The following is a 17,868-nucleotide window of genomic DNA, read 5'->3' as shown; positions in this document are numbered from 1 at the left end:
CAAATTCCAAGAATCAGTACTTTTAATGTAAATTTTAAAAGTGTCTTTTTTATCATATTGCTATTAACATGAAGACCCTAAAGTAGAGGTATGGGGGGGGGGGGGGCGCGCGGTAGCATGCATATGTCCATAGGATGGAAATAAGTAAAAGAAGGAACTATTCCAGCCATTAAAACTAATAGATCACAATAATAAATATGAAATCACACTCTATTAGATTACATGCATATTCTAAGGCAGATAAATCTTGGGACATTTTCAATAACAACATAGCAAAAGCAAATTAAGTGAGGCTAGCACTACTGTGAACGAAAGGAAACAGGGAAGGATGCATGTCATTGAATTATATTTGTGTTTTTATCTATAATCTCTTTTTTATTCCTTAGCTTTAAAGGAAATGCTCTCAAAATTCATTGAAAGCTTGGGCTTGGCTTTTTTATGTAAAGCGATAAACCGTTTTAAATGTAGGTATTGCTTTATGAAAAATTTTCACTGGGTTTTTAAACTTAACTGTCAGAGTTGTCATTTTGCCTTTATACTTTACAAGAAATTGAGCAAGATTGCAAATGCTTTCCAGTCATTACAAGTTGGATGGATTAGAAGCACAATGAAAGCAGTCCGACACACTGTCAGAAGGAAGCAAAAATGAGGTTATGGATGTTAAGCACTGCAGAGTCTCTAAATGTATAGGCAGAGATTGTAAAATTGACTTTCTAAGTATAGTTATAAAAAAAAACAAACACTGCCAAAACCAGTTTGGCTCAGTGGATAGAGCATTGGCCAGCGGACTGAAAGGTCCCAGGTTCGATTCCAGTCAAGGGCACGTATCTTGATTGTGGGCACATCCCCAGTAGAGGGTGTGCAGGAGGCAGCTGATCGATGTTTCTCTCTCATGTTTCTAATTCTCTCTCTCTCCTTTCCTCTCTGTAAAAAATCAATAAAATATATTTAAGAAAAACCAAAACACTACCTGTTAACGGTGTCTCTTGCATTTCTCTAATTTACAAATAGCCTAGCAATAAGGGGTCTGATAAATTGTATTACAATTCTAACACAGAGTTGAAGCCTTGGACTGTTTAAATATTCCCTAGTTTTCCCTTCATTTCTTCAAAATTTCTCGTCCATGGATTATTAATTTGCCCGAGTGTTTTAGTAGAGACTACTACATGCTTTCTAGGATCTATCATTCCCCCATCCTTTTTTTTTTTTTTTTTTTTTTTTTTTTTTTTTTTTTTTGACATAAACTTCATGAATTTAGAATGAGTTAATGGCCTGTATTACCAAACAATTGTGTTTCCCAGCCTCCTTTGTAGCAAGGTAATGTGACCAATTTTATACCAGTGGGAAATGGGCAGCAATGGCCAAAAATAGGCTGGAATCCCCTTCTCCTCCTTTCCCACTCCTACAGACTTGACTATAGATACAGTGCTGCTGACATAGCTTTGTCCATACAGTCAGGGGATATCTTGAAAAATGGTGGAACCTTCCATCAGAAGGAGCCTGGTTCGTGGACTCACCCTCCAGGATCAAAATTAACCACATGCCTGGGATGGAATTTCATCTGTTAGACGAGAAAGAAGTTTCTGACTTGTTTTGTCCTTTTGTCTTTGTTACAGCAACTCAGCCTATACCCTATGTATTGCAATTATTTTACTTTTTTTTATAACGCTTCTTTTTAATATTCTAAAGTTCAGATTTAAAGCAAAAGTCCCAGTGAGTAAATTCCAAAAATTAACACATGCAAAAATGTTGATACAATTAGAAAATGTTTTACATTAAGAAATTTGTCATGACAACTCAAAACACTTTCTATACTTAAAATTTTTCATAATTCTGAATTGTGAAATATAAATTTTCATTTGGAAAATTTTAATACCTCAAAATTAGCAAGTGAAATTTTTAAAAACACATATACACAACAGAAAGAGGGGAGCTTAGATTTTTTTTCCCTATATACAGAGTAACTTTTTAAAAGTCTTATACTTTGAAAATGTTCCCACTGATCTAATAGCAGAACAGGGCACTTAGGATAGTTGTTAATGGATCTCTATTCACCCTTACAACCTCTTTTCTAATAATCCAATGGCCTAAAACAAATGCTTTAAATTGCTTTTGAGGACTCTTGTTGTGTCTATAATACAGAGCAATCACTGGTAATGATCCCAGGTGAAAAACCTATGCAGATACAGAGTGGAAATTCACTCTCAGGACCTGCTTTCCAGTGCTTAGAGGAGACAAAATAGGCAAACATGGATGTCATTGAGCATTTAAAATGCTTTCATTGATATTTGAAGACCAGCCTCCCTACTATTGACCCGTGTCTTTTCAATGTAGATTGTATCTTTTTAATGCACAGATCCATGAGAAGCACCAGTGCTCAATGACCAGCTAAAAAGGATGAAAGACAGAAAACAAATATAAATTTAACTACACAGTAATGCGGTTTTTTTTATATGTTTATAGACCAGTGTAATTTTATCAAAAAGAAAAAAAAGAAGCCCTAGGATATTCTATCATATTCAAGATGATAAAGATACCAAGTAAAATTCTGTCAAGTACATAATAAACTTAATGTTATTTCTTTCTTACACCTGAGAGCATAATTCTTTTAGTCTGCCTGAGACTAAGAACTCATCCACTTCCTCCATAAAACAAACACTTCAACAGACATAAAGTATCTTAAAGATTGCATTAAGGAGATTGAAGGCTTCTACTCAATAGATGATGGAGAACCCCAAAGTGTAAGTATTTATGCAAGCTTCAAATTCAAGGAAATTGCTGGTACACAAGAATATTATTTATTTATTTATATATATATATTGATATATATATCGATATATATATATTGATATATATATTGATATATATATTGATATATTGATATATATTGATATATTGATATATATTGATATATATTGATATATATTGATATATATTGATATATATATTGATATATATATTGATATATATATGACATCCAAATGGGAATTCATCCTAAGCATAATTATTCTTACATTATAAGTCAACCTGGAATCAGTGGAAGGTATACAACAATGTGAGGAGAGAAGAGAACAAATTATCCCAAGTTAAGTAATAAAGGCTGAAACATAGATAACCTGAAAAAAGACACAGTTTTACAAGGCTGATGCATTAAAAACTCACATTGACCAATTTGTCAGAGGTTTTAATCACAGCACCTGGCAGAGTGGGTTTTCAGTGCATATTAGCTCCCTCCTCCTGACTCATGGTCTCCTTTCATTCCTTAATATTTTTTATTTAATTCCCAGAACTGCCTGCTTCTATTTTCTACATGACGAAAACACCATAAGCTCATTTGTGAGCTCTTCATGTAGAGAAAGCGTCATCAGAGAAGTATTTTATTACCACATCCCCTCACACTCTCTTCCCAAAAAAACTAACCAAGATCTCCTATTCCAGGAGTTAATGCCTCCATGCATACACTAGGTTCCATTTATTTTTATATTTTCTATGATGTCTCTTTCGTAATATCTCCCTCCTTCATAGATCTGCAAATTTTCCTTTGACATATTTTACTACCATCACCACCACCATCTCCCTTTAATTATATTTCAGCTTGTTTCCAAAAACTCTCTAATTTTGATCTCAACCCATTTTTATTCTTCATTCCATGTCAGACTCATTGCATATAAGTTTCCTTTATACTGCTTCTAAAAATTATTTAAAATTTCCTATACTGATATTAATGAGATTTCTTACCTCAAACGCAATATTGATCCTTATTTGTCTATTAAACCTTTATGCAGCATTTAGCATAAATATAAAGATTATAAGATTTGGAAACAGCCTAAGTGCCCATGAGCAGATGAGTGGATTAAAAAACTGTGGTACATCTACACAGTGGAATACTAGGCTGCAGGAAAAAAAAAAAAAAAAAAAAAAAAAAAAAAAAGAAGAAGAAGAAGAAGAAGAAGAAGAAAAAGAAGGAATTCTTACCATTTGCAACAAAATGGATGGACCTGGAGAGCATTATGCTAAGCAAAATAAGCCAGTCAGAGAAAGATAAATATACCATGATCTCACTCATTTACGGAATATAATGAACAACATAAACTGATGAACAAAAGCAGATCCAGAGACAGAGAAGCATTGATCAGACCGTCAAACCTCAGAGGGAAGGTAGGGGAGGGTGGGGGTAAGGAGGAGAGATCAACAAAAGGACTTGTGTGCATGAATATAAGCCTAACCAATGGACACAGACACCAGGGGTGAGGGCATGAGTGGGGGGAAATGGGGCGATAAGGACACATATGAAATACCTTAATCAATAAAAAAAAATTGTATATATAAAGCTTAAAATTCCTTAATTTTTCAAGACTTCATTTTGTTTATTCTTAATGCTTTAGTTTTATTTCCTCTGTAAACGATCTAATATACTCAAAATACATAAAATAGATGATTAAAAAACTGCTCAAACCTTTTTTTATTTCTTTTTCTCTAATGTCTAAAGCATCTTGTTTTCAATGACTAGACCCAAAGTCTAAGATATTATCCTTCTGCCCATCTCACCATTGAAATGGCAGCTTATCCATACATATAATTCCCAAATGCATCTCTAATCTTAACCTTTTATACTCTCATCCCATATTTCCAAGTGCCTCCTGAGTCCCTCATTTGTATGTCTTAGCATCCCAAACTAAATTCCAGTTAGCCCCCCAAGCAGCTCCTCTTAGCCATCAATCCTTCAGACATGAAATATTTTAATTTTCACTTTCTTGATATGCATACATCTATATGTATTATGTAACCTAATCCTATTGATCTTTATTTCAAAATATGTATGAGTTTTTCATTTTCATTCATTTCTATAGTTCAAATCTAAATCAGACAAAACCTTAGGTAGAGCAACAGGTTAATTGTTCTTTTCAACTGCCCTCCTTTCCCCCTCAAAGCCTTTCAATATATTACTGTCCAACCATTACATATATGTGTGTGTATACACACACACACACACACACACACACACACACACATGCACTTGGTTGGACAGTAATTGATTTTTTTACAGAGAGGAAAGGAGAGGGATAGAGAGTTAGAATCAATGAAAGAGAAACATCGATCAGCTGCTCCTGCACACCCCCTACTGGGGATGTGCCCACAACCAAGGTACATGCCTTTGACCAGAATCGAACCTGGAACCCTTCAGTCCACAGGCCGACACTCTATCCACTGAGCCAAACTGGCTAAGGCTTAACTATTATTCTTACAGCAGGTCTGTCACTGTCATAAACAATGATTCAGTCCAAGTCTCTGCTTTGTGTTTACTGTTTTTCTTTGGCTGAACTCGGAACCTTTGAATCTTTGCTTTCCATTATGCCCTCACCTGAATCCTCTACGCCAGTGCTCCTGGATGGCCTTTTCCTTCTCTCCCTCATCCATTTCTACACTATGTATTATTCCTCTCACTTCCACTCACTCTCCCTCTGTCTTGTTCTAATAGTAAGATTCTACTCTCATTTCAAAATTCATTCTCAACTTTTTATAAAGTTTTCCCCAACTCTTATTACAATTTGTTGTCTCCCTATCTTCCAGCACATAGTTCAAAGTAAAAATTGGGCAACTCTGATTTTTATCTTCCCTGGTGTGCATGATATTCCATCTTCAGCAATTCATCACCTTGTGTTAAGCACTGATCTTGTGTTCTGGTCGGTTTTAAGATATGAAAACAGAGGAATGAGGCGGAGAAAAATCAAATGGTAGCAGATTGCTTATGAAAGGGACTTATTAGAAAGTAATCAGAGTTCTATGCTGTTTACAGATGCATTCAGTTTGAGGTAATTCAAAGAAATGCACATTTATATGTGATTTCTTTTGTGGATATATTTTAATAAAAAGTTGAAGGTAAAGGGATTACAAAAAATGAAGCAAAACACATGAAGACAATTGTATCTACTCCTCAATATTACCTAAGGTCAGTCCTGGGGGTAAAAGAGAAAGAATAAGAATCATTAGGGTCAACAGGAATGCTGGGAAGATAGAGAACAAGAACTTTCCCAATGTCTGCCAGGCACTCACAAGGAGAGCAGAGACACTGCCTCTGAATGACAGGCACTGATTACCAGTCGAATCTACCCTTATTGTGGGGCAGTGTAATTCCTTCAGGTTCTATCTCTAACTTAAAGGAGAGGTCTCTTAAATCCATCCACTTTCCTTTGCTGTGGTTGATTCTGTGCTTGCCAAACCCATCTACTACTAGGAAATTGGGTTCCCCACATATATTGATGTCAGAAGAGTGGTGTGCTGTGAAGACAGCTGGTACCTGTTACAGATCTCACTAGATGGATCTTCCGTTATAAATAACCTGGCTCTGGTTTACAAATATGTGTCTTCAGAGTCTGATTATGTGAGACAATTCATCAACAAGTGAAGAACTTAGGAGTGCCATTAGCTCAGAGAGAAAAAAAAAATCCTAGACCAGAGGACAACACAGCAGTAAATAGACTATTAATTATCTGCCTTCTTACAACCCTCTTAGTAATACTTGAAGAGAAAGTAAAAATACAAGTATCTGCACTGAATTTGTACCTAAATTTATTATATTTTATGTTATAAAATTAATTAGCTGAAATAGACACCAGGTAAGAACTAATCCTGGTCTGACATACTATAAAATCCTGACATTTAATTTTTTTTAAATCCCACTGATTTTGCCCATGAATCTCACTTCTTTCTCACCTTCTTTCTGGAAAATAAACTCAATTGTTTGTTCAGTGAGGAATGCTACTATATCCTTTGAGCTTTGACTCAAATAGCACTTTATTTCTAACTGCCCTCTCAAATCCTCTTAAATCCTTACCTGATGTCTACCTTTTTTTCTTAAATCAAAGAATTCATGGAAAACCTTATCTATAATCTATCTTTGAACAGTCACAAAGATATCTCTCCTTCTTATTGCCCATATTTTTCATGTGATACAAATGGATAAGTATGCAAAAAACAACAGGAAGGTAAGAGTGGTACATATTCAAGCCAGATAAAGCATAACCTTCTTTAAAACTTGGTGGTTGTAATGTCAGGGACTGAGGAACTCTTGAAGGGTTCACAATAAGAGCATTACATGTTTAGATTTGTGTCTTAAATGACTCTAGCAGCCATGTGAAAGACATATTTGAAGGAAACAAAATTGGTAGCAGAAAATTTAAAGAGAATATAATTGCAGTAGTAGATAAGAGTTCAAGTCCTAAGACAGAGAAGTAATAGTAGGAATTACTAGTAGTCGAGGAGAACTGGGGGGAAAAACCCACAATGGTAAAAATCACCAGTCTTCATGATTGACTATAAGTAAAAGGAAGGAGATTTCAAGTATGTATTTCAAGTTTTGCATCTGAGAACAACAGATGAAGAAGTCAGTGCAGGAGGGAAGATGAGTTCAGACTGCAAATGAAGATTCGAGGTTTCACAGTATATTCTGGTAGAGATCTCCAGCAAGCAGCTAAATATATTAATGTGAGGCTCTAAGGCAAGGTCTGGAGTGGCTTGTGAGTTTGAAAATAGTCAGTATATAAATGATGTACAAAAATCCTATCTCGCCGAAACCGGTTTGGCTCAGTGGTAGAGCGTTGGTCTGTGGACTGAAAGGTCCCAGGTTTGATTCCGGTCAAGGGCATGTACATTGGTTGCGGGAACATCCCCAGAAAGGGGTGTGCAAGAGGCAGCTGATCGATGTTTCTCTCTCATTGAGGTTTCTAGCTCTCTATTTCTCTCCCTTCCTCTCTGTAAAAAATTAGTAAAATATATATATATATATATATATATATATATATATATATATATATATTTAATCCTATCTAATAGAAGAGTAATATGCAAATTAACCATCACTCCATAACAAAGCTGACTGTGTTGGTAGCATTGCCCTGGCAACTCCAGCCCAGGGTCCGCTCCTCAGCCATGGAGAGAGGGGAGGGGCTTCTGGCTAAAGGCTGGGGGTAGGAATGCTGACATCATTGTAGGCAGGGTTGAGGGACCTACCACCCTACCACACCCACCCCTGATGCACGAATTTCATGCACTGGGCCTCTAGTGTTAGAATAACTGTGATTAGCTAGAACCAGTGTGAAGTGTAGGTAAGAAAGGCAAAAGAACAAAGACCCAACATAGAGAGGCAGACAAGGAAATAGGAGCGAGGACTCAGAGATGAACAAGATAGAGAAGAATGGAAAGAACAGGGCATTTAAGATACAGAAGGAGTGGTCCTTAGGGCCAAGTTCAAGAGAAAGGACTAAATTCTCAAGCCATTTATTGGTGACTTTAGAAAGCTCAAGCAGTTTGACTGCTGATCAAATGTGTTGAAAGATGAAAGACTAAAAGGAGACATAGCAGTTGTGCACTAGTTAATTGAGAAGCTGAATAAGTATAAAGAGACTGGATATATTGCCAAAACTGGTTTGGCTCAGTGAATAGAGCGTCGGCCTGCGGATTGAAGGGTCCAAGGTTCAATTCCGGTCAAGGGCATGTACCTTGGTTGCGGGCATATCCCCAGTAGGGGGTGAGCAAGGGGCAGCTGATCGATGATTCTCTCTCATCAATGTTTCTAACTCTCTATCCCTCTCTCTTCCTCTCTGTAAAAAAATTCAATAAAATATATATATATATAAAAAGAGAGACTGGATATACCGTATTTTTCGGACCATAAGACGCACTTTTTCCCCCAGAAGTGGGGGGAAAAAGTCCCTGCGTCTTATGGTCCAAATATAGCCTACACATATACTGTAAAAAAAAAGTTTTTTTACTTGCCCGGCTCTGTGTGGTCTCTGTGTGCTTGCCCGGCTCTAAAATGGTTCTAAATGCTGTTGTTTACTTTACAGGGTTGATTACATGTGTTTATGACTGTGATGTTGGGTTTTAATGCACATAAAATATTTTAGGACACTATTTGTTTCAGAATCTTTTTTTCTTCATTTCCCTTCTCTAAAAACTGATGCATCTTATGGTCCGAAAAATACGGTAGTTAAAATGTGACATTAAAACCAGAGCATGGGGGGAGAGTTAGGCAGGGAGGTTAAATATATTTTTATTGCCCTAGCCAGTTTGGCTCAATGGATAGAGCGTCAGCCTATGGACCAAAGAGTCCTGGGTTTGATTCTAGTCAAGGGCATGTACCTTGGCTGCAGGCTCCTCCCCTGTCCAGGCCCTGGTCGGGGCTAGTGTAGGAAGCAACCAATTTATATGTTTCTTTCACATCAGAGTTTTTCTCTGTCTTTCTCTCTCTCTTCCACTCCCTCTAATATCAATTAAAATAACAGTGGCTAGCTAGAGCCAGTGTGAAGTGTAGGTAAGAAAGGCAAAAGAACAAAGACCCAACATAGAGAGGCAGACAAGGAAATAGGAGCCTAGCAAAAGACAAAGTGAAAATCTTGAAAGCAGCAAAAGAAAAACAGTTACCTGCAAGGGAGTACCCATACGACTGTCAGCTGATTTCTCAACAGCAATTATGCAGGCCAAAGACTAAGAAATATTCAAAGTGATGAACAGCAAGTACCTACAACAAAGATGACTCTACCCAGCAAAGCTATCATTCAGAATTGAAGGTCAGATAAAGAGCTTCACAGACAAGAAAAAGCTAAAGGAGTTCATCACCACCAAACCAGGATTACATGAAATGCTGAAGGAATTTCTTTAAGAAGAGGAAGAAGGTAAAAATTAAAATTATGAACAACAAAATGGCATCAAATACATACCTACCAACAAGTGAATCTAAAAATCAAGCGAATAAAAAATCTGAAGAACAGAATGGACTGGTGAATATTATAGAATCAGGGACATAGAAAGGGAGTAGACTGACAGCTCTCAGGGGAAAGAGGGTGTGAGGGAAGGAAGAGATGGGACAAAAATCTTATACCTATGGATGAAGACAGTGGTGGGGGGTAAGGACATGGGGTGGGTTGGGGAATCAGGTGGAGGGGAGCATTGGGGGGAGCGGGGGAAGAGGAACACCTGTAATAATCTGAACAATAAAGATTTATTTTTTAAAAAAAACACATCTATACAAATGAGTTTTCTATGATTTAATAAAAATATATGGCATACCTTTGTTTAAGAAAAAAAAAGAATGAGTCTAACTTCAGAGTATTGTTTAGTTGAGCTCTACATCCCCAAATGATAATTATTCCCGATTTATATGATTTTTTTCTATTTGCTTCTTCTTTCCAAGCTAATTTAGAAGCTGTTTGTTTCATTGAATCTACAACACCATCAATTTTAAGAAGCACTGTCATTTTATGCAGTTCTACACTTCCAATTATACCATAACATGCTCTCACTGATAGGATGCATCCCAATTCCAAAAAGGTTAAAAAGTGAAAAAAATAAAATAAAATGTGCCTCTGGAGTTGATATAATATGACAGTTAATCTAGGGAACACTTTGTTAGAAGACACTGCGAATTTATTAGCTGTCAACTCTTGGGAAAGGCAGAGGGTTCTTCCTTAAGTAAAATGTCTATTTTGGAGGCAATTAATTCAAAGGACATTAACCTTGTATCAGTATCTTAAGCTCAAACCAAGATAATATGTAAAGAAATGGCTTAAATATATGCTTTAGTTAAGCAAGTTAATGTGGCTGAAACATGCTTATGGAACAACTCAGTAAATTAGAACAAGCTCCTGTTACTTTTCAAAATTAGAATTCTGGTTTATCATCTAGAAAAATTCTGAATTTGTTTTCTTTGTTGAAGACACTTGTTATTTTTTTTACATAACTAAATTTTATGTTGTCTGTCAGACAAATAAAATTTAAAATTAAAACACTAGTTATATATCTCCTACACAGAAATGCTAGACACGTACTACATCCATGGAGGAACACACACAGACAAAATTAACGGAGAAGTATCTTGATATCATGAGTCATTCACAACATCAAGGGAGCAACATCAAGTCCTACGGCTGACAAATCCAAGGTGGGCAATCGCTCATAGCCATGTGATTTTCCAATAAGGATGATATTTTGACAAATTATGAGACATAGAAACAATGGAAAATGTAGCCCAACTATAATTGACTAAACTTACTGAACTCTTCCTGGAATTGTCAGCCTGATGTTAAAAGCACCCAAATGGCCAGATGATTACCTTCCATCCAGAGAAGCAATTGGGCAGGGCCTCAAGAGAAAGGGTTTGTCTGATTCAATGACCTAGTTCCTCTTTGGGTTAACAACTCTTTCAATCACTAGACAAGGCCTTTAGCCCATCTGTTGGAAGTATTCCTAACAATTGCATAGGAGGCAAATTCTCAAAGACTTAGAACTGACCAGGGAATCTATCATCAAAGAGACTTTGTAACTGTAAGATAAAATTTTTCCCTGAACGATGCTTTTATATATTTCCCTTTCAATTAATATATTTTCCTGAATGGTTGAACTTATTAAACTAGATCATGTTTTTTCCGAAGCAGAAAATTGTAAAACATCAGAAACTATCTGCTGTAATGATTCTTTGTCTCTAGTGGGACTTCTGACATTTCCATAATAGTTTAAATAATGCCATTTGATTGTAGATGACCCAATTTTATGTTTACCAGATGTAATTTTGTCTTTATTAGTGCAGGCAAATCTATCAAATAAAAGTTTTAATCTGATTGGCTACAGTTCTTCTATAAATTCAAAGAATAGAACTATTGAGAATATTGGTGTCCCTATATATCTGACCAAGCAAAAATTTTGGATGCTAGCCTGAATTTTTAGAAATAATGTAAACATGGAACAAAATATTTGAATCCTATAAGAATGAGAAAACTATGATCTGTGGAGCAACTCATATCTGCTGTCTATTTTTGTACTGGCTTCTAAGGGTGATTGATACATGTTGAAATGGTTATATTATAAACGGTTATTTATACAAGTATCTATACAATATCCTGATTGGCCTCTTGACGCAGAAAAACTAAAATGTTAACTATCTGGTCTTTAACAACAGCAAAAAGTTTGCCAACCCCTGTTATAGAACATCAATGTTTATATTGGGATGCTTTCCTAGGCCTCATGACTTTATTCCTGTATCCAGGCATGCAGTAACCACCAGCTACACAGCGTGATCTACTGTCGCCAAAGTCCCTGCAAACCAAATCTCCGGCCTTCTCACTGGAAAAAATCTATACTTACATTGCATAGATGCCCAGATCCCAATAAAATAAAAAGTCATAGTGTTACCCAGACTCTGTAGCTTTCAATTTTACATTTCAAATATTCAGTTACCCAGCTCAATTATTCTGCAGGACTAGGTTCTACAAGGGATGGGGGAGGAGGGTCATATAGGGCAGTCATCTTAATTGTTAACTTCTGAAAAACTCTCTTTCGATAGTTTAACAAGGTACAGATAGGAGACAGATGTGGATCATGACAGCCAAGCAGCTCTCTCTCTGGTCATGGTTATTGACACCACTTTCTTACATCTTACTAGCCATTGGCTTGTAGGAATATACTGAGGGATATTATCCTCAAGTTTTTTTTTAGCCCAATATCTTGACACCCAGAACAATTTTTTTGGTCTTTAGTTCGTATAAAGCAAACACTTATTTTTATTGTGAACTTAGGTTTGCTTCCTTAATAAATATGCTTTTTACAAGAGTACAAAGCTTAAGACTTAAATTTCTTAGCCAATAAGATTGACTGCTGCGGTTCAAGCAGCACAACTACCAGGGATGCATCAGGTGGAACTGCAGCAGCCGCCCATACAGCTCTTAAAACCACACTGCTTCCCAATGATTATTTAGCTAGGGGCAATTGCCCAAAGAAATTTCTCAATTTTGCAAATAGAGTGCCAGGCAGAATGTTAAAAATAAAATGAAGTCATAGGATTTCAATTTTACATAAACCACACTTTCCTAACACATATGCCCAAATAGTTTACATTAGTAACACAGGAAACAGTGATATCTATAATTCAAATATACTACTTTGGAGTTAATATAAATGGTGAAGCAATTTTTTAAAAACGCTAATTCTATGACAATGGAGCCTAAGATGTACGTATCACTAGGAAAATCTGCCAGGTCTCTTTTAGATGCATAATGAAAGCAATGACCTTCAAAGCATAGAATATCTTAATACTAACTAAAATGTAAAACTATTTAGATAACACTCGGTACATAGCTAGAACTGTGTTCATGCTTTTGGAAAAGAATTCACCATAAATTTAAAGTCAAGCAATTAGATTTTATTGCCATCTATGAGGGGTAACCTCAACTTTACTCACATAAGCTAGCCATCATTAAATACCAAGTACAAGAAAGTAAAACAAGATTTAAGTCTCAAAAAGAAGTTTAATTTGAGAATTGACTGGAAGGTCACAGATGACATCACTACATGCTCATTTGATCAATTTCAGGACATGTGAAAATGGTAACATCAAATCTTTTCCAAGTGCTCTTATGTACCTAAATGTTTTCTTAGTGCCTGTGTCTATAAAACAGGATGAGGAGAAAATCATTCAGAAAACAAATCTCTCACACAGGCCACTAAATTGTAAGGGACCTTGTCAACCTTTAACCACTGTTTACTACAGAATTACCAATGAAAGGTGGTGTCTCACATTTGATGTTACACTTCATGGAATGTGTCCCTGCCTTTTGATAAGTCAAAAAGTAGTCATTAACTACAAAGAAACAATCAACTCACCAACTGAGTGCTGCTCTAAATCTTAACAGAGAAGAATTAAAGTAAACACACAAGTGGAAAATATCACAAAATAGAAGGAAGAGCACCACCTTCTGTTCTCCACAGGAATGCTGGGCCCATTTATATAAATAAAAAATTAAAATTAAAATTAAAAAAAGATGAGAAAGAAGGGAAAGAAAGACAAATGATCAAGTCTTGAGCTCCAAAAAAAATTCTATTGGAGTTAACTAAAACATTCCAAGAAAACCAATTTCTTCTTTAGAAAAATCATCTCGGAATTCTGAAATATTCTTGGTACTGAAAGATTGCCTTTCTTATAGAAGCAACATGATTCCATGCACCCTTATTTTTTCTGTGAATAGAGGGCAACAGGACAGTGCTTTCTTTTTCAGATCAGACAGTATGAGACAATAAAAAATGGTCTTTGCAAAACAGCACCATATCACAGGTAAAGTGCCTAGTGTACAAGATTTCCTCTTCTTTAAGGTACCTGCCTTTTTCTTTATTGTGCATGTTGTCTTTTAATTTCAAAGCATCTGTTCCTACAAATAAATAGATATCACATTTTCAAGAGTTTGGGTTCATTCTCCAATGAATCACTGATGCTAATGATATGGCAGTATAGTTATTATTACTCCATATAACCTAAGAGAAAAAAAATGTTCTATAGTGATTTTAAGGAATCAGTAGAAAAATGCCCTTTACACAAAAAATTTAAAAAAAAAAAAAAACACTCTCAAATACAGTTTTCTTAAACTGTGTCATCATCAAGTTCACCATGGGGGTTTTATAACAGCATTAGAAAAAATTAGGTTCTTTTCAAAACAAAACTTTCAATTTATGATACACGCAATATAATTGTATTCAGCAATTAAAAAAGCAAAGTAAGCATTTCTATCACTAATTACCTATACTCTCCTTTTCACTGTGTGCTAATGCCTAGAAACAATACATCATATTTTATAATATTGTTATATCTAGGTCTGCACTCAGATATCATTATTGTCTATGGCCATTGGGCATGCTCAGTGCTGTTGGGGTACAATGTTCAAAATGAGGAAGAACTCCCTGTTCACTGAAAGCAGAAGATACTGAGATGCACTGCAGGTCAGAGAATATCAAAAACAAAGAAACAACATGTTCAAAATGTTATGTATTTGTCATTGCAGAATGTGTATTTCTTCATGGACAAAGGGTCATTCCAGGTAATATTTAAGAGACCATTAAGGCAAAAATGATAATGGAGGACTGGAAGTTATTACAAATACAAATTCAAAGGCAAGTGTTCAACAGTTTGTGGTTGCCCTGTCTCTTACAGATGCAGTTATTTCCATTCTCTTTGAACCACAGAAACCCCACATCAAACACACCAAGATCTCTCCAAAGCCAATCGTAATTTTAAGATTTATAAAACTTACCTTTAATGTAATCCCAAGGTTGTCAGACGAGTTCTCTGGTTTTATGCCAGCAAAAAGGACTACAGTGTAGTTTTTTTAAAAAAATGTATTTAAAATAATCTCCATAGCTACTCTAACAGAAAACATTTTTTAAAAAACAATTCTGGCTTCATTTAAACAGAGGGTTTAAATCCCAACTTTTCCCCACTCCCCATCCATGAAAATGAGAGTAAAAACATTTTCTTACAAGGCATAGGGATTTTAAGATAGACAACTAAATAGAATTAAGAAAGGTCAGCAGCAGAAATAGAAGTAAACAGAATTTGGAAGCTAAAAGGCAAAAATTGAAAATGCCCAACAGTAAAAATAGAAAAATAAATGGTGGCCCACTCAAACCATGGCAGACTTATAACAATAAAATGGACGAAATGGACTGCAGCTGCTGCCAACAACATGTATAAATTCAATGATCACAATACTCAGCAAAGACTCAAATGATTATGCATAATCTATTTCCATTGACATCAAGCTCAAAGGGGGGCAAAACTGAAACGTATTGCGTAGAGAAGCGCTCATAGGTAGCAAAAATACAAATGAAAGCAAGAAAGTGATTAACGAAAATATCAGGAGAGTGGTTGCCTTTAAAGGAGAAGGCAGTAAAATCACAAAAAAGATACACAGGAACTTCTTTGGAGCCATCCATGTATTATTTATTGGCCCAACTTGTAGTTAAACTACCAACTTGTAGTTAAACTACCATCACTTTAAAGTCATTTGTTACACAACACATGAATACTTTATATTCCTTCCTGAAGATGTATGTGTGCTGTATTTAACGCCTAAAAGCAAAGGAGACCAATGAGTGACAACAAATGCAACAGACCAGCGAAACCTGCAGCAAGGCACTCACAAAGAAAAATACAGACTTTTCCAATATGGAATCTGTACCCAGTCAATTACTATGTGTCAAACATGAGGGCAGCATAAAAATATTTCACACACTCTTAAGTCTCAAAAGTTATTTCCCCAGTAACCTTTTTCAGAAAGCCATTAGTATTTCAAAAACAAAGCAAACAACTGTAGCCAATACAACAGGAAAAATTAGCATTTGCCCAAGGCCTTATATAGTTCACCTCTGAAAAGTACGAATGACCCTAAAAATCTAAATACTGATTGTAAACTTGACCAATTATTATGACATATCCCTAACAGAACATTTGAAATGCATTCATATTCAGTTTTAATTTTCTATTGCTGGTGCAACAAAAAAATAGCAGCTTCAATAAACAAAAATAGCAACTTCAAAAAACATAAAATTTAATATCTTACCGTTTGAAGGTCAGAAGTCCAAGATGGGTCCTCTGGGCAAAAAGCAAGGCAGACAGAAGATCTGTGTTTCCTGGAGATTCTAAGGAAACCTTGCCTCTTACCTTTTGCAGGGGCGGCAGGTCATTCTTTCCTGGAGGTTCTAAGAGGGGTGGTGGGGGAGGAAACCTTGTTCTTACCTTTTCCAGGGGCGGCAGGTCTGTGTTGTTCCCTGAGGTTCTAGGGAGAAATCTGTTTTCTTACCTTTTGTGGCTTCTAGACGCTGCCCCATTCCTCCAGCTCCCATGTCAGCAACGACCAGGACACCTTTCTCAAATGCGTCACTGCTAGATGGCACCTCCGCCTTCCTTTTATTGCAAAAAGCTGTGGTTACTGCATTGGGCCCACCTGGGTAACCCGCCTGACTCTACTCATCTTGAAGCCAGCTGGCTGGGACCTGCATTTCCATCTCTTAACTGAATCCACCCTTGCCACTGGCAACATAGTCACAGCTTCTGGTCATTAGAATATAAACGTACTTGGGGGCCATTCTTCTGCCCATCACCATATGTAAAACTGAAAGCCAAGTGTGTTATTTTACAATATAGCAGCAAGTGCCAACGAACTAACTGAAAATGTTAAGAGTGCACAGCAAACCTTGGGAGGGCGGAGGGGAGAAATGAGGGATTCCATCCTGAGACTATTTGAAACTATTTGATTTGGTAAGTTATGCAAGGGATTACTTTCATAAAATAAGGAATGGGAAGCATTTGTCGTTGTTTCTCTTTCTTTTCTTAGTACCCAGCAGAGCCATTGGCAGCACGGGCTTCTGAAGCCGTCCTCACAAACAAGGCTTGCCCACGCGAAGCCTCTGATTTGCCGGGTGCGTGTTTTTGTGGACAGAAAAGAAGCTCCATGCGTGGCGCAGAGGCACTGAGGGAGCTCACCCTGGGGTGGTTTTGTTGTAAATTGAGTCTAGGAAGAGTGTGAAGAAAAGTCAGATGAGCCTTCATTGGGAGTCCAGGTGACAGGCCTCTGGCTGAGAGAGGAAAGGGAGTGGGGCTGGTTGTGCCCTGAGGCACATCTGGTGGGGGTGGGGAGAGCAGGTTCCTGGGAAAAGGAAATCAGCTGTTGGAGCTTTCACACCAGGGAAACCCATGCAAGTGGCAGCAAAGCCTGCAAGCTCTCCTGTGCTGAAGAAACAGCTTAGCTGATGTAGCTGCTGTCTACTGAGTACCTTCCATTCATGTCCAATGATCCACCAGGACAAGAGACGTAACTACTGCTCCACTATTTTCCTGGACTTTATGAACTGCCCCACAATGACACTTATATGTCCCTTCAGCTAAACAGTGCTGAGTGGCAGAGGCTAAACCGGTTTGGCTCAGTAGATAGAGCGTCAGCCTGCGGACTGAAAAGTCCCAGGTTTGATTCCGGCCAAGGGCATGTACCTTGGTTGCGGGCACATCCCCAGTGGGGGGGGGGGGGGGGGGGAGGGGGGGGGGGGAGTGTG

The sequence above is a fragment of the Pipistrellus hanaki genome, assembly GCF_964339955.1.
Source record: "Pipistrellus hanaki genome assembly, chromosome: 4".
In the NCBI taxonomy this organism is placed as follows: Eukaryota; Metazoa; Chordata; class Mammalia; order Chiroptera; family Vespertilionidae; genus Pipistrellus; species Pipistrellus hanaki.
Note: the sequence above shows the minus strand (reverse complement) of the source record.